At 43.3% G+C, this 18,970-nt stretch overlaps 1 protein-coding gene across 1 annotated transcript in view; it reads left to right on the forward strand.

Annotated features, from left to right (window-relative positions):
• The window catches only part of LOC124787315 (TNF receptor-associated factor 4), a 419,684-nt gene that overhangs the window by 116,138 nt on the left and 284,576 nt on the right, over positions 1 to 18,970 (forward strand). The window lies entirely within an intron of this gene.

Consider the following 18,970-nt stretch of genomic DNA (forward strand, 5'->3'; position numbering starts at 1 on the left):
TGATCCAAAACGTTTTTTCGGCCACACATATGTATCTGTGTGCCTGTTGATGGCATAACAGCCAAAACAGGTTTGTAAGAGGAAACAATGAATATTGTTACATAGTACACCAGTGTCGCATGTGTTTTCATTCGTAATGTATAAAATATTCTACCAGTCTATGCAGTTATATGTCCGTTAAGTGGCACCAATTATTTTTGCTTTCCAATAGCGTAACGCCTATATTGCAATAGCAAAATAAAAACTTCTACAGCTGTAAACAGGGTAAGGAGCTCTTTAAGGAATTCATGTAGGCTGCGGTCCATGTTGCAGGAGCTCTGTATCCCTTCTCAGACGGATACTGACGGTGAAAATTTCTTCCATCACGAGGACAAGTACCGGCTTCCCACAGTACACATACGTATAGTAACGGCATGTTTAAAAACCATACCCGTGGACTTAAACCAGTGACCCCCGCTTCGACGGACTATCACGCTATCTGTAGAACACGCAAGACAACCATATTCTGAACGTAGTACTTTTTAGCGTTAGTACAAGCGCTGTGTTGACAGATGTGAAAATTACCGAACTATCAGTTTAATAAGTCACAGCTGCAAAATACTAACGCGAATTCCTTACAGACGAATGGAAAAACTGGTAGAAGACGACCTCTCGGGGAAGATCAGTTTGGATTCCGTAGAAATATTGGAACACGTGAGGCAATACTGACTCTACGACTTATCTTAGAAGAAAGATTAAGGAAAGGCAAACCTACGTTTCTAGCATTTGTAGACTTTTGACGATGTTGACTGGAATACTCTCTTTCAAATTCTAAAGATGGCAGGGGCAAAATTCAGGGAGCGAAAGGCTATTTACAATTTGTACAGAAACCAGATGGCAGTTATAAAAGTCGAGGATCATGAAAGGGAAGCAGTGGTTGGGAAGGGAGTGAGACAGGGTTGTAGCCTTTCCCCGATGTTATTCAATCTGTATATTGAGCAAGCAGTAAAGGAAACAAAAGAAAAATTCGGAGTAGATATTAAAATCCATGGAGAAGAAATAAAAACTTCGAGGTTCGTCGATGACATTGTAATTCTGTCAGTGACAGCAAAGGACTTGGAAGAGCAGTTGAACGTAATGGACACTGTGTTGAAAGAGGATATAAGATGAACATTAACAAAAGCAAAACGAGGATAATGGAATGTAGTCAAATTAAGTCGGGTGATGCTGAGGGAATTAGATTAGGAAATGAGACACTTAAAGTAGTAAAGGAGTTTTGCTATTTGGGGAGAAAAATAACTGATGAGGATCGAAGTAGAGAGGATATAAAATGTAGACTGGCAATGGCAAGGAAAGCGTTTCTGAAGAAGAGAAATTTGCTAACATCGAGTATAGATTTAAGTGTCAGGAAGTCGTTTCTGAAAGTATTTGTATGGAGTGTAGCCATGTATGGAAGTGAAACATGGACGATAAATAGTTTGGACAAGAAGAGAATAGAAGCTTTCGAAATGTGGTGCTACAGAAGAATGCTGATGATTAGATGGGTAGATCACATAACTAATGAGGAAGTACTGAACAGAATTGGGGAGAAGAGGAGCTTGTGGCACAACTTGACAAGAAGAAGGGACCGGTTGGTAGGACATGTTCTGAGGTATCAAGGGATCACAAATTTAGCATTGGAGGGCAGCGTGGAGGGTAAAAATCGTAGAGGGAGACCAAGAGATGAATACACAAAGCAGATTTAGAAGGATGTAGGTTGCAGTAAGTACTGGGAGATGCAGAAGCTTGCACAGGATAGAGTAGCATGGTGAGCTGCATCAAACCAGTCTCAGGACTGAAGACCACAACAACACAAGCGGTGTGATGTCTTCGTTCTTGAATAGCACTACGAACAATGTTGGAAAGAAGCATCTTGCATCATAGTAAGTAATGAATAAGATAAGACTTTTATTGTTAAAGCAGAGGCGATATCCTACATAAGGCACGCGCTGTGATTCGAGGAACAATACGTAACGATAATGGAGGAAAAATAGCTATTCGGGGCGGCAGCACGAGCACTGTCAGTGAACACTGAGGCGATATGAGTCTTTGCAGTCGTATTTTGTAGAACTTTCAATGTATTGTGTATTGGAGCCAACAAGGCGTTCAGCAGCATCAGTGATCCCCATCGCGAAAAGCAGACGAGTTTCAAGATAATTCGTTTGTAAAGCAATTAGGAGGTTGAAGCTGTTTTCTACAAGGAAGTTCGATTGTTTATAGAATCGGGGTTTTATTCATTAAAACACTTTTTTTTTAATCTTTCCGGTGCCATCCCCTAGGCTTCAGCCGAGATAGCCTGCGTGTGTAGTGCGCCCCTTCCATGGAGGAAAAACAAAAATTGTCACAACTTATCGACTTTCCCACGCACGTGTTCAAGCTTCGAAGGAAGGAAGAAAAGAAGGAAGACTAATGATTTGCCTCTCTTCATGGACGACCTAATCAGAGATGAAGCGTAATCCCTGATTGGACCAAGACTGGCCGTGATGTTTTCAGAGGAACAACACCACATTATTTACGGAAGCCACGGGAAACGTAGACACGGACGCCAAGAAGGGGATTCGAGTGTTGGCCCTTCCGATGCGATTCTTGTGGCTTAGCACCTCGGCAGCCTAGTTGCTCCACAGTAGTGGCGTAAACTACGCTGCGTAGTGACGCAGGCTACGCACGTGTGCACAGCTTCCGGCCAAGCACAGTGTTGTGCAAAGACGCAGCGGTACCGGGATTATTGCAAACGAGGAACTGTGAGCTGAAGCACCTTTAAACATAGCTGCGTCATTTACGAACACCCACCTAGTTCCGTCCACTGCTGAGCGTGATTCTCATGAATCCACCATTCTCGACATTCTAAGATCTGAAGCTAGCATCCGTTCCATACCTCATCGATTGCTTCTGATTAAAAGCTCTTTGGTTCCTTCAATTGTGTTCTCCTCACTCTTCGAGCCGGCCTAGCAGAAAATGATTTTGCGTGGATTCGTAGTAAAGTTGATAATATGATGTCAATCATATCAATGAAATGGCTGAAAAATACGGTTTCCCGTTTCTGTCAACATACCACGAAAATTTTGTTACACTAACTCGGAATGTGCCACTTCTACAAATGAACGTAAAATTTTCCCACGTAATTTTTTCACTTTTCCGCCACCCTTGCAAATTTCTCTCATATGCATAGGAACATAACGCAAATGTCCTCTTAGGAATAGTCTTCGAGCGAAGACATTGCAGGAAATGTCAATAGACGTTAATAGAAGTTGCATATATTTATGAGAGAACCATCTTTATCAGCACATTTATGACAGAAGTTTTTTAATGCCTGTATGTGAAACATCTCTCTCGGCCCTACTCTGACAGTTTAGTCTATACATGTATTTATATAACCTGAACAGCACATAACTAACAGTGCTTCCTACCAGTGCAAACGATTTTTGTTGTATTTCATGTGTGTATGAAACAAAGGGAAAGTGATTCTATAAAACATAAGTAGTTCTTTAATCTCATAAAATAATAAATGCTATTGACGGGGGATCTCAAATTGAATTCATGTTTCTCGATTTCCAGAAACCTTTAATACCGTCCTCACAATCGGTTTCTAATGTCTCAGTCGTGCGTCTGGAGGCCAGAAAGGTCAGAGTTCGTATTAACTGACAGTAAGTCATCGAACGAAACTGAAGCTATATCTGGCGTTCCCCAAGAAAGTGTTTTAGAACCCTCTGCTGTTCCTGATCTATATAAATGATACAGGAGACAATCTGAGCAGCCATCTTCAATCGTTTGCAGATGATACTGTCGTTTACTGTGTAGTAAACTCATTGGGAGATCTAAACTAATTACCAAATGATTTAGTCAAGATATCTGTATGGTACGAAAAATGACAACTGAACCCAAGTAATGACAAGTGTGAGGTCGTCCACGAGAGTATTCAAAGGAATCCGTCCAGTTACGGTTACACGATAAATCACACAAATCTAAAGACTGTCAGTGCAACTAAATACCTGGGGATAACAGTTATAAACTACTTACATTGGAACGATTATATAGATAATGTTGTCGGAAAGACGAACTGAATGCTGCGTTTTGTTGGCAGAATACATGGAAGATGCAGTCAAATTTACAGAGACAATAGCAGTATGAGTCAATTTTTCGGTATGATGTTGCATCCCGTCTGACCTTGATGAATGCACTCATTCGGTTGGGAGGGGTGTCATAAAATCGTGGTATCGTCTCCTGAGGCAAACCAGCCCACAACTGTTGTAACCGGTTCTTGATATCCCGGATAGTTGCACTGGGATGGAGTTGACGACAACCGGTTTCATACATCGGTCTATAGGAGACAGTTCTGTGAATCTCTGTGGTCACGGAAGTACCTCAACTTGAGACAGACGATTCATACAGACACGTGTCATGTGTGCATGAGAATTGTCCTGTTGAAAAATGGCATCTCGATACTGTCGCACGAGAGGCAAAACATATAGACGCAGGATATGGTTGTGCCGTTACAGTTTCCTTAAAAACTATACCAGCCACGACGTGGAATCTTGCGCCATGGGACCCCACATCGTGACGCCATGGTTAACACTCCTGTGCCTCTCTAAAACATTGGAAGAATGGGACCTCTACCCAGATCGCCGCCATATTCGCCACCATGCTCGCCGACGACGGTCGTCTGGGTTAGTGCAGAACCACGATCCATCGCCAAATACAATGCGACTTCGTTCATCAGCAGTCCATACTGCCTGGTCAAGACACTGCTCCAAAGGCAGCCGTTTTATTGTAGTGTCAGCTGCAGCCTACACATGGAGCGGTAATTGCCTAATCCGACTGCTGTTAGTCTCCGACCAATGGTGCCGCTTGATGCAGAATGGTGCAGGGAGCCCATTACCTTTTCCCAGAGGGTAGGCACAGGTGAGAGTGCGTTACGGCGTATCTGGTGCACAGTTCGTCGATCCTCAGTTGTGGAGGTCTGATTGGTCGACTAGAACCTTGGCGACGAGTATGCCCCAGTTTTAAATCAGTCCAAAGTTGGGTCCGTGTCAAGTCCGAAAGCCCCACAAATTTGAGTATTGCACGATTTGACCGTACGGCCTAACGGAGATCCATAATGAGATACGTTTAAAACTCTTTCAGGTGCCGATAAAGCTGTCACAGATGATTACACGACATCTCCGTGTCCTTTACAGTGATCACTCAACATGACGCTGTTCGCGTCCTTTACCTACCCTACCAGGTCCAGTAACAACACTAAACACGAAAAATAGTAAAGCAACTTCTGAAGAATAAAGCAGTCTATTGCTGAACAGTAAAGCACTCTGTTGGCCGTTCTACCTGTCCAAAACATTGCAGCTCTAACCATTTACTGACCCATCGATAGTGTGTACGTCGTACCATGTCTTCTGTATGGTTCGCTTCTTTTTTCAGAAACTGTATACATGTAGTGGCCTGGTGAGTAAGTGTCAGGCTGTACAGCCTTTGGGATTCCATTCTCAGTCGGTCCTACAGTTTGGTTCTCATCTATCGATTCCTTCACATCTCGCAAAGATTTGTGTATGTTAAAAATACGAAGCTGCACCATGATACGGAGTGACCCCGATTCTATTGGTCCTCTTGCAATTGGCTGCTTAAGTCCATAGCTCCGAGGAAAGCAAGTGCGTACCACATCCCGTAGGATCATGTCGTAAAGTTCTGTGTAGTTAAAAACCATCCTTTGGTTAAGGACGTCTTTACCTTGATATGATAGGCATATACACTGCCGGAAAAAAATTAGTACACCTGGAAAGACGATGTAGATCCTGATCCGATGACGGCTTGTGCCACCTGGGGGATAGTACACTCATGCTCATAAATTAAGGATAATTCTGATACATAGTGAAACAACACTCTGGTGGGCGGTTTGCAGGCTTAAATCACCTCGGGGTATGACGATGCGGTGCATTTGACCTGCGGTCGCCGCACAGTGGCGCTAGCAGCAGTCCACATACGCAGAGGTGTGTTGGTGCATGTCAGAGTACGGTGCAACGGATGTGTGTGCAGACGTTTTCAGACGTGCTAACGGTGACTGTGTGTTGAAAATGGCTCAAAGAACACATATTGATAACTTTATGAGGGGTAGAATACTAGGGCGACTGGAGGCTGGTCAAACACAGCAGGTCGTAGCACGGGCCCTCCGTGTGCCACAAAGTGTGATCTCAAGATTATAGCAACGATTCCAGCAGACAGGAAACGTGTCCAGGCGTTACAGTACCGGACGTTCACAGTGTACAACACCACAAGAAGACCGATATCTTACCATCAGTGCCCGCAGACGGCCACGGAGTACTGCAGGTAGCCTTGCTCGGGACCTTACCGCAGCCACTGGAACAATTTCTCCAGACACACAGTCTACAGACGACTGAACAGACATGGTTTATTCGCCTGGAGACCTACAAGGTGCATTCCACTGACCCCTGGTCACAGGAGAGCCCATAAAGCCTGGTGTCAAGAACACAGTACATGGTCATTGGAACAGTGGTCCCAGGTTATGTTCACGGACGAGTCCAGGTATAGTCTGAACAGTGTTCTCGCCGGGTTGTCATCTGGCGTGATCCAGGAACCAGATACCAACCCCTTAATGTTCTTTAATGGAACCTGTATGGAGGTCGTAGTTTGATGGTGTGGGGTGGGATTAGGATTGGTGCACGTACACCCCTGCATGTCTTTGACAGAGGAACTGTAACAGGTCAGGTGTATAGGGACGTCATTCTGCACCAGTATGTCCGCCTTTCCAGGGGTGCAGTGGGTCCCACCTTCCTCCTGATGTATGGTAAAGCATGGCCTCAACGAGCTGCCATCATGGAGGAGTACCTTGAAGCAGAAAACATCAGGCGAATGGAGTGGCCTGCCTATTCTCCAGACGTAAACCCCATCGAGCACGTCTGGGATGCTCTCGGTCGACGTATCGCTGCACGTCTTCAAACCGCTAGGACACTTCAGGAGCTCCGACAGGCACTGGTGCAAGAATGGGAGTCTATACCCCAGCAGCTGCTCGAACACCTGATCCAGAGTATGCCAACCCGTTGTGCGGCCTGTGTACGTGTGCATGGTGATCATATCCCATATTGATGTCGGGAAACAGTGGCGTTCTGTAGCACGTGTGTTTCGGGACGGTTTTCTCAACTTATCACCACTATCATGGACTTACAGATCTGTGCCGTGTGTATTCCCTATGTGCCTATGCTATTAGCGCCAGTTTTGTGTAGTGCCACGTTGTGTGGCACCACATTCTGCAATTATCCTTAATTGGTTGGTTGGTTGGTTGTTTGGGGAAGGAGACCAGACAGCGTGGTCATTGGTCTCATCGGATTAGGGAAGGAAGTCGGCCGTGCCCTTTCAGAGGAACCACCCGGCATTTGCCTGGAATGATTTAGGGAAATCACGGAAAACCTAAATCAGGATGGCCGGACGCGGGATTGAACCGTCGTCCTCCCGAATGCGAGTCCAGTGTCTAACCACTGCGCCACCTCGCTCGGTAATTATCCTTAATTTATGAGCATGGGTGTAATGTGCTGATAATGGTTTCAGCTTCGTCCGCCGACATATAGTATAGTGGCATAGCTACCAGAACGCCATCTATATCTACTCTTTAATAGGGAATGCTCACAGACTGAAGACTCAGTGTAGTGCAGACGTGTAAAGCAAGCATGTACTGGCCCCACCCCCAGGCCTTGCGGTCTGGGGTGCGATGAGCTACAACCCTCGTTCAGCTTTGGTGTTTCTAGAGGGGACGCTAGCCAGCGCTCGAACGTACAGAATGTTGTTCAACTTGTTCTTATTCCGTTCTTGCAACAGGATGTCTTGTTCCGATAGGATAATGCTCGCCCCACACTGCCTGTGAAACTCGATGTGCTCTGCAACACGTGCAGCAACTTTTATGGCCAGGAAGATGCTCTGACTTGTCCCCAATAGATCACGTGTGGGATATGATGGGACGAGAAGTGACTATTGCGACCCGTCAACCAACAACTCTTACAGGTGTACGTGAACAGGTCAAGCAGGCGTGACGTAAGGTATCCCAGGAAAGTATTCGCTAGCTGTACGATCGACTGGATGTCAGAGTCAGCGCCTGCATTGACACCACGTACTAATATGGGTGTCTCAGCACAGGTCGATCGCGCAGGGGTAGCCGTGCGGTCTAGGGCACCTTTCACGGTTTGCGCGGCTCCCCCCGTCGGAGGTTCGAGTCCTCCCTCGGGCAAGGGTGTGTGTGTTGTCTTTAGCGTAAGTTTAAGTTAGATTAAGTAGTGTGTAAGTCCAGGGACCGATGACCTCAGCAGTTTGGTCCAATAGTCCTTACCACAAATTCCCAAATTCAGCACAGGTCGATACTTGGTTCCTCGGAACTGCTTGTCCGAGCGATCTTTAAATGTAGTCATTTCCTGTACTTCATATGCACTGTCGCAAGAAGTGTAATGTAAACCTCTAAGTGGATGCATTAATTTTTTTCCCGGCAGTGTAGTTTTGTAAATGACGCTATTCTCACTCTTGCTCTGTAGATCTGTTCCCGTGCGTGCAGAAAAGTTGATTACAAGGATACGCTTTCTATCAAGAACAAGATTTTAACGGCCTTGTTCGCAATATAAACGATCAGTTAGCTAACCGATTTTAGTTGTTGAATAACCATCTTCAGATGTACGAAAAGTATGCGCGACGGATTATCACTAACTGTTGCAGATAAGTTTCGCTTGAGTTTTCGTAGATTTAATGATTGTTGTTTATCTTACTATCCGGAGAACTAAATTTGAAGTGAACTATTACGTATCGCGTGGCACCTTAACTGACTATTTTAGGTCGTATAAATAAGACGATCTATCTTTCTACACAAGTATATATTTTATCACAGGTGTGTCATTGTGAGTCAGCGCTTTTTTTTTCGTTGAAGATGTATTGATACAAATTCTGCGAAGTGGAATATAGAATTTCGTTCCATTGCTCACAACAATTACTTTTTGTGCTTCGAAAGGAGAGTCTTATACAGAGATGAAAAGTTTCTATCGAACTGTTTTATTTTCTTTTACGAAACTGATCCCAAAGGAGAATAACAAAGGAAGGAAGATTAGGGTTCAAAATAAACCTGTCGAAAGCTAAATGTGTTGATGATGATGATACTGATGATGATATGTTCTGCCCAAACTGCATTCTTCGGTCCTTCGGATTTTCAGCAATCATTTTGGCAGCTGTATATGACGAATTTGTCTTGGTATCGTCAATTAGCTGTAAAATTATTCATCTGGTCTTGACTAAGGCTGAATGGTCGGAATGGAAATGGAGACTGAGGCGTGCCGGACGCATTCGAATGTTGGTCACGTGTCCACTTGGTTTGGCTCATTTGCAGTCGGCTCCAGGACTGAGGAACGTGGCGGAATGTGAACAGAATTGATCCCTTTCTTCAGCGTCAGGTAGTCACGTCTCTCGCGCCGGTCGTTTAATGTCGTCGCCATCGTATCACGTCATTGTCGCTGGCAACTTATGTGTAGAACGCCATGGCTCGCTTGTACTTCGGCTGTCTGCACGCAGCAGTAGAAGCAATATCTCCCCGCTTCGTCCCTGAGTCCGTGCTGCTCGATACGCGAGTGTATGTTATTTTCTTAGAATATTGAGTGAAACTGGGATGAAAATGTCATTCGAGTATCATTAGGGGCCTTACCAACAATGAAACTGATGAAAAATAAATCAACGGGAGGTACAGGGACGCAACATGTTTTTTAAAGCATTTGTTGGTGTTGTCACAATACATAACCCGCTCTCTAATGCCTATAGCTATTTGTATAGTCATTAATAGCGAAGCCTGCAATGCTTTCCAACAGCTAAGTAGGTACAGGAATGGGATATATGTCCTAATCGCCTTCTCCCCTCCCCCCCCCACCCCCTCGTCTGTCCATCTCCGCCTCCTCACTCTTTGTCGACGTACTCATCCTCTCCCTCTCATGTCCACCACCTCCTTCCCCCTCACTCTGTCCATCTCCTTTCACACTCTCCATCTCCTCCTCTCCTCTCTCTGTTGGTTGGTTGGTTGGTTTGGGGAAGGATACCAGACAGCGTGGTCATCGGTCTCATCGGATTAGGGAAGGATGGGGAAGGAAGTCGGCCGTGCCCTTTCAGAGGAACCATCCCGGCATTTGCCGGGAGTGATCGTCTCTCTGTCCTCCTGCTCCTCCTTCCCTTATCTGTGTCCATTTCGTCCTCGTTCATTCTAATTGAAAATTCAGATTCCGTAGCAGTATTCTAATCATAAGCTGATAAACAGTTAATACAACTGTTTTGCATTATATATATATATATATATATATATATATATATATCATATAAATCAGAAAGGCTACGGACAGGAGAAAAAAATTTTCGTAATGTTTTAAATACCCTAGTTACAATTGATTGTGAGAAAGAAAACAAAACCGCATATCCACAGCAAAGCAAATCACAGAATCTTCTTCCTCGCAGATAACCTGTTCATTGTTGTTTAAAAAATATATATTTCTTATGTCCACACGAATCGTCATTGGAGAGTTCTGTAAAAATTTGAAGTAATTTTGCCAAGAACGTTTAGACGTTTTTGCTAACATCATGTCTCTTATTATATGTAATATGTACATTTATTTAGTGTGTATATTAAGAACATGTACAGTCTATACCCATCCAAACGTTATTAGAAAAGTGTAAAAATTTGAAGGAAACTGGTCAAGAACTTTCCGAGATTTTCGCTAACAGCGTTTTCCCTTTAAACGGTATGTGTTTATATACGATATACTTGTATATTTAAAAATGTAGCCTACGGCTGTCCAAATACTTATTGGAGTATTGCGCAAAAGTGTGAAGTAAATGGTCAAGAACTATTCGAGATTTTTGGTAACAACGTTAAACAACGACCTGTCGTTACATAGTAGCATTGATAGTATTACAGCATTTGGTTGTTGCAGTTGGTTAGTTGGATTCACAATTTTCAGTGTTGTCGTGGTACAAAACATTCATACAACGTCACTTCTTCTAGTTAATGTTCCCAACGTGTACCCTTCTTGACTTCATTTTGTGGAAAACTCGTTTCTAATCAGTCCATTATTTTCAGCACCCTTATATGGTACCATACCTCATGTAGTTAGTCTCTTCTCTTCCAGTTCTGCCATTTTCAACGATTGACTTCCATACAATGCTGTGCTACACACACACATTTTCTCAGGTATTAATTTCTTCTATTACGGCCCACAATTGATGCTAGTCGACTTATTTTTGTAAGCCCTTCTTTGTCTGAACTAGTTTGCTTCTTTCTACGTGCAACGTCTGTCGTGCTTTCTTTTGCCTGCAAGGTAGCAGCACAGCTTCGCATCGTCTATTACTTGGTCCCCAAAGTTCATGTTAAATTTGACGCGAAGAACCTTCACGTTCCTTCTCAATACTTACATCTTTCCTTGGTTCACTCTCAATCCATATTCTATGACCAGTAGGCGGTTCATTTCATTCAACAGGTTCTGTAATTCTTCCTCACTTTCTGTGTGGACAGCAATGTCAGCAGCCAATGTCGTCATTAATACCCTTTGACCCTGGATTTTAACACCATTTATAAACCTTTGTTTTACTTCCGTCCTTGATTCTTTCAAATACAAGATAATTTGTAGAGGAGAAATACTTTTCCTTGTATTAGGGCACTTTTCTGTCTCTGTCTTCTATTATTATTGTCCCCTCTGTGTTTTTGTACAGAACGGGTATTGCCAGTTTTTCTCTATAGCGTATATCTGTTATTCTGAGGATTTCAAACATCTTGCACACTTTTCGACTTGAGTTGCTTGGATCATGAATCATAACGCGGCTCTCTGGTGCCCTTATCTTTCCTAAAGCCAAATTGCTCCTCTAACAAATCCTTTGTTGTTTTGTGGTCTTCAGTACCCAGTCTGACTTCATACAGGACTCCACGCTGGTCTATGCTGTACCAGTCACTTCAGCTCCGTATAACTAGTGCAAAAAATGCATTCGAACCTGCGTACTGTATTCACCACTTGGTCATCCTCTCCAACTTTTACTCCATACACTTCCTTCCATTACCAAATTGACCATCGCTTGATGCCTTAGGATATGTCCTATCAACCAATCCATAAATTTCTTTTTTCCCCCAGGTAGATTATCTCTTCATTCGTTATGCGGTACACCCACCTAATCATCAGTGTCCTTCTGTAAAACGGTCTTTCTATTCTCTTCACGTCTGAACTGTTTATCGCTCACACTTCACTTCCTTACAAGTCGACAATCCACACCTTCAGAAAAGAACATTCGTTGCTAACAAATTTCTCTTTCTTGGTAACCCTGTTATTGCTATTTTCTATCTCCTCTACTGCGATCATAACCAGCTGTTTTGCTGCTCAAATAGCAAAACTCATTATTGCTTTTAGTGTCTGATTTGCTAAACTTACCAAATTTCTCTAGGGTTTCCTTCACTGATTGTTCCCAGGGATATACCACAACCCTTTATCGCTCCCTTCTCAACTGTCAATATAGTTTCATGTTCTTTGACTTAACTGCAGTGATGTTTCTGTGCTAATCATGGATAACCTTTCGTTATCGCAGCCGCCTTCAGGATTCCAAAGAGTTTATTCCAGACAACACCATCAATACTTTCCTCTTGATGCCAATGTGGTATGATGACTATATTTTTTCAAGGTACGATCAGTCGTAAAATGGAAACCATAGTGAGGATAAAAATGTTTTATTTTCAACATTAAGCTACACCTTCGTTCGACGTAGGCATTTGTAGTAGCATTGTACTAATCTTCCAATAACCTCGCCATAGAAGGCAGCCAGCCGCCTGCCTTATCTGCCAATTCTCTACGCTGGTCTGCAGCTCGTTGTCTGTGCCAAAATTCTGTCCTCATATCCAGCGGTACATGTGAGCAAAGACACGAAAATCATGAAGTCCGGTATGTACAGTAAGCGATCAAACACTTACTACCGAAACAGCTGCAGGAGCATCTATGCTGTAGCTGCAGTGTGCAGCCGAGCATTGCCATGAAGGACAGTGCCTGATGACAACATTCTCTTCACTTGTTCTGACTTGCCCTTTTTAGATGAATTTCTGGAATCGCGTGATCCACTCGTTGAACAAGGTCATCGGTTGACACTCGCTTCCACCTCTGACTGCCTGCATCGTGAACATCTGTATGTCACGCTTCAAAGTTCGTGGACCATTACTATACCTTGCAGTCCCCTATGACAGTTACGTTATGTGGGCTGCATTAAATTAGGCAGAACCCCTCAGCATGAAGAAGCGCAATGACGCCACTCACTTCACACTTTGCGGGACTCACTGTTGTAGGCATGTTTACGTGCTCACTGTATGCTCAGAACTGAAAAGTGCGACGTGACACGATCGACGGACATACTAGGGACACTGTGTAACACGTCTGTGCAAAGCTCCTTTGGATCTTCACTGTGGTTTTGATTTTGTGACTGATCGGACCTCGAAAAATAAATAGTCCTTGAATAAGAATAGGTGTGCCTTTCTTCATCTATTTTCTAAGATACTAGAGACACTGTGTAAGACGCTTGTGCAAAGCTTATTTGGATTTTCACTGTGGTTTTGATTTTGTGACTAATCGGACCTCGAGAAATAAATATTCCTTGAATAAGAGTAGGTGTGCCTTTCTTCACTCTATTTTCTAAGATAAGTTGTAGGATCAGCAGGGCAACATGTGTTCCTACATTTCTTCTTATATTCCTACCCAGTCTGATCTTCCCCGAGCGTGGGCTCTATCAGTCTTTTCATTTTACTGTATTTAATAATGTTGTCAGCCATTTCCCAAAGCCTCACCTGTAAATGAGATCAACACACATAGTGAACACACTAACTCCTTCCCCTCTCTGGGCTCTCCTCTTGCCCCACTCTTAGTCTACCTCATCCTCCCACCTATATCTACCTCCTCCTCTCCACTCTCTCTGACTCTTCACCTTCTCCTCCCCCATTCTTTGCCCATTCCTTCCACATACTCCCTCTGACCACATCTTCCTCCTCTTCTCTCTTTCCATTTCTGCCTCCCCCTCTTTCTTTTCCATCTGCCCACTGCCCATCTACACCTTTCACCTGTCCAATGCATTTGCTCCTCCACCTCTCTCTATCTCCTCCTCCCTCTCACACTGTCTATCCTCTCCTCTATCCACCTCAATCTACCACCAGCCATGCTCATTGCCATGTGAAACTCCTGCAAAACAGTCAATAAAGCAGGCCTGTACTACTCCCGCAACAAGCATGTCGTGCAGGGCAGGCTACAAATCAGGTGCTTGAAATCAGTTATTTGAACCCAATGTACAGCCTACCATTCCAACACGACACACCTCTCATGCAGGACAGCTTACATGTTGGGGCCCTGAAAACTGTTTGTTGCTCCTAACATGTAGGTTGCCCTGTAAAATAGGATGATATGGCTGCATATAGATATTGTTCCTATACAACATGCCTATTGTGCAGGGTAGTCTATATGCCAGGGGCTGGAAAAAAGACATTTTTGCACGTATCTCCGCTCCAATTGGAGCTAGGAGGTTATAAATCCCATAGCGCTGATACTCTGCTGTTTGTGTGCCCAATTTCGTTGAATTCGACCCAGCAGTTTAAGAGGAGATCGCAGACATACACATGTTGTTGTTGTGGTCTTCAGTCCTGAGACTGGTTTGATGCAGCTCTCCATGCTACTCTATCCTGTGCAAGCTTTTTCATCTCCCAGTACCTACTGCAACCTACATCCTTCTGAATCTGCTTAGTGTATTCATCTCTTGGTCTCCCTCTACGATTTTTACCCTCCATGCTGCCCTCCAATACTAAATTGGTGATCCCTTGATGCCTCAGAACATGTCCTACCAACCGATCCCTTCTTCTGGTCAAGTTGCGCCACAAACTTCTCTTATCCCCAATCCTATTCAATACTTCCTCATTAGTTGTGTGATCTACCCATCTAATCTTCAGCATTCTTCTGTAGCACCACATTTCGAAAGCTTCTATTCTCTTCTTGTCCAAACTATTTATCGTCCATGTCTCACTTCCATACATGGCTACACTCCATACAAATACTTTCAGAAATGACTTTCTGACGCTTAAATCAATACTGGATGTTAAGAAATTTCTCTTCTTCAGAAACGCTTTCCTTGCCATTGCCAGTCTACATTTTATATCCAATCTACTTCGATCATCATCAGTTATTTTTCTCCCCAAATAGCAAAACTCCTTTACTACTTTAAGTGCCTCATTTCCTAATCTAATTCCCTCAGCATCACCTGACTTAATTAGACTACATTCCATTATCCTTGTTTTGCTTTTGTTGATGTTCATCTTATATCCTCCTTTCAAGACACTGTCCATTCCATTCAACTGCTCTTCCAAGTCCTTTGCTGTCTCTGACAGAATTACAATGTCATCGGCGAACCTCAAAGTTTTTATTTCTTCTCCATGGATTTTAATATCTACTCCGAATTTTTCTTTTGTTTCCTTTACTCCTTGCTCAATATACAGATTGAATAACATCGGGGAAAGGCTACAACCCTGTCTCACTCCCTTCCCAACCACTGCTTCCCTTTCATGCCCCTCGACTTTTATAACTGCCATCTGGTTTCTGTACAAATTGTAAATTCGCTCCCTGTATTTTACCCCTGTCATCTTTAGAATTTGAAAGAGAGTATTCCAGTCAACATTGTCAAAAGACTACAAATGCTAGAAACGTAGGTTTGCCTTTCCTTAATCTTTCTTCTAAGATAAGTCGTAAGGTCAGTATTGCCTCACGTGTTCCAGTGTTCCTACGGAATCCAAACTGATCTTCCCCGAGGTTGGCTTCTACTAGTTTTTCCATTCGTCTGTAAAGAATTCGTGTTAGTATTTTGCAGCTGTGACTTATTAAGCTGATAGTTCGGTAATTTTCACACCTGTCAACACCTGCTTTCTTTGGGATTGGAATTATTATATTCTTCTTGACGTCTGAGGGTATTTCGCCTGTCTCATACATCTTCCTCACCAGATGGTAGAGTTTTGTCAGGACTGGCTCTCCCACGGCCGTCAGTAGTTCCAATGGAATATTGTCTACTCCGGGGGCTTTGTTTCGACTCAGGTCTTTCAGTGCTCTGTCAAACTCTTCACGCAGTATCATATCTCCCATTTCATCTTCATCTACATCCTCTTCCATTTCCATAATATTGTCCTCAAGTACATCGCCCTTGTATAGACCCTCTATATACTCCTTCCACCTTTCTGCTTTCCCTTCTTTGCTTAGAACTGGGTTTCCATCTGAGCTCTTGTTATTCATACAAGTCGTTCTCTTATCTCCAAAGGTCTCTTTAATTTTCCTGTAGGCGGTATCTATCTTACCCCTAGTGAGATAGGCCTCTACATCCTTACATTTGTCCTCTAGCCATCCCTGCTTAGCCATTTTGCACTTCCTGTCAATCTCATTTTTGAGACGTTTGTATTCCTTTTTGCCTGTTTCACTTACTGCATTTTTATATTTTCTCCTTTCATCAATTAAATTCAATATTTCTTCTGTTACCCAAGGATTTCTACTAGCCCTCGTCTTTTTACCTACTTGATCCTCTGCTGCCTTCACTACTTCATCCCTCAAAGCTACCCATTCTTCTTCTACTGTATTTATTTCCCCCATTCCTGTCAATTGCTCCCTTATGCTCTCCCTGAATCTCTGTACAACCTCTGGTTCTTTTAGTTTATCCAGGTCCCATCTCCTTAAATTCCCACCTTTTTGCAGTTTCTTCAGTTTTAATCTACAGGTCATAACCAATAGATTGTGGTCAGAGTCCACATCTGCCCCTGGAAATGTCTTACAATTTAAAACCTGGTTCCTAAATCTCTGTCTTACCATTATATAATCTATCTGATACCTTTTAGTATCTCCAGGGTTCTTCCATGTATACATATACACTCTGAATTATATATATATACAGGGTGGTCCATTGATCGTGACCGGGCCAAATATCTCACAAAATAAGCATCAAACGAAAAAACTACAAAGACGAAACTTGTCTAGTTTGAACGGGGAAACCAGATGGCGCTATGGTTGGCCCACAAGATGGCGCTGCCATTGGTCAAACGGATATCAACTGCGTTTTTTTAAATAGGAACCCCCATTTTTTTATTACATATTAGTCCAGTACGTAAGGAAATATGAATATTTTAGTTGGACCACTTTTTTCGCATTGTGATAGATGCCGCTGTAATCGTCACAAAAGTATAAGTACGTGGTATCACGTAACATTCCGCCAGTGCGAACGTTATTTGCTTCGTGATACATTACCCGTGTTAAAATGTACCGTTTACCAATTGCGGAAAAGGTCGATATCGTGTTGATGTATGGCTATTGTGATCAAAATTCCAAACGGGCGTGAGCTATGTATACTGCTCGGTATCCTGGACGACATCATCCAAGTGTCCGGACCGTTCGCCGGTTAGTTACGTTATTTAAAGAAACAGGAAGTGTTCAGCCACATGTGAAGCGTCAACCACGACCTGCAACAAATGATGATGCCCAAGTAGCTGTCGCGGCTAATCCTCACATCAGTAGCAGACAAATTGCGCGAATCGGGAATCTCAAAAACGTCCGTGTTGAGAATGCTACATCAACATCGATTGCAACCGAACCATATTTCTATGTACCAGGGATTGCACGGCGACGACTTTGAACGTCGTGTACAGTTGTGCCCAGTGGCGGGACGATGACAGATTTTTTTTCACGTGTTCTATTTAGCGACGAAGCGTCATTCACCAACAGCGGGAACGTAAACCGGCATAATATGCACTATTGGGCAACGGAAAATCCACGATGCCTGCGACAAGTGGAACATCAGCGACCTTGGCGGGTTAATGTATGGAGCGGCATTATGGGAGGAAGGATAATTGGCCCCCATTTTATCGATGGCAATCTAAATGGTGCAATGTATGCTGATTTCCTACGTAATGTGCTACCGATGTTACTACAAGATGTTTCACTGTATGACAGAATGGCGATGTACTTCCAACATGATGGATGTCAGGCACATAGCTCGCGTGCGGTTGAAGCAGTATTGAATAGCATATTTCATGACAGGTGGATTGGTCGTCGAAGCACCATACCATGGCCCGCACGTTCACCGGATGTGACGTCCCCGGATTTCTTTCTGTGGGGAAAGTTGAAGGATATTTGCTATCCTGATACACCGACAACGCCTGACAACATGCATCAGCGCATTGTCAATGGATGTGCGAACATTACGGAAGGCGAACTACTCGCTGTTGAGAGGAATGTCGTTGCACGTATTGCCAAATGCATTGAGGTTGACGGACATCATTTTGAGCATTTATTGCATTAATATGGTATTTTCAGGTAATCACGCTGTAACAGCATGCGTTCCCAGAAATGATAAGTTCACAAAGGTACATGTATCACACTGGAACAGCCGAAATACAATGTTCAAACGTACCTCCGTTCTGTATTTTAATTTAAAAAACCTACCTATTACCAACGGTTCGTCTAAAATTGTGAGCCATATATTTGTGACTATTACAGCGCCATCCATCACAAAGCGAACAAAGTGGCCCAACTAAAACATTCATATTTCTTTACGTACTACACGAATATGTAATAAAAATGGGGGTTCCTATTTTTTAAAAATGCAGTTGATATCCGTTTGACCTATGGCAGCGCCATTCAGCGGCCCAACCGTAGCGCCATTTGGTTTCCCCCTTCAAGCTAGACAAGTTTAGTTCTTTGTAGTTTCTTCGTTTGATGCTTATTTCGTGAGATATTTGGCCCTGTCTCTATCAATGGACCACCCTTTGGAAATGGACTTATTGTCTGTGGGAATTTCACCTATCTCATATATCGTGGATAAAAGGTAGAATAGTTTGGTCACTATATGTTCTTCCCAGGAGTTCAATAATTCTGATGGAATGCCTACTCTTTATGAAGCGTTATTAACT

Source organism: Schistocerca piceifrons, chromosome 1, assembly GCF_021461385.2.
Source record: "Schistocerca piceifrons isolate TAMUIC-IGC-003096 chromosome 1, iqSchPice1.1, whole genome shotgun sequence".
Classification (NCBI taxonomy): Eukaryota; Metazoa; Arthropoda; class Insecta; order Orthoptera; family Acrididae; genus Schistocerca; species Schistocerca piceifrons.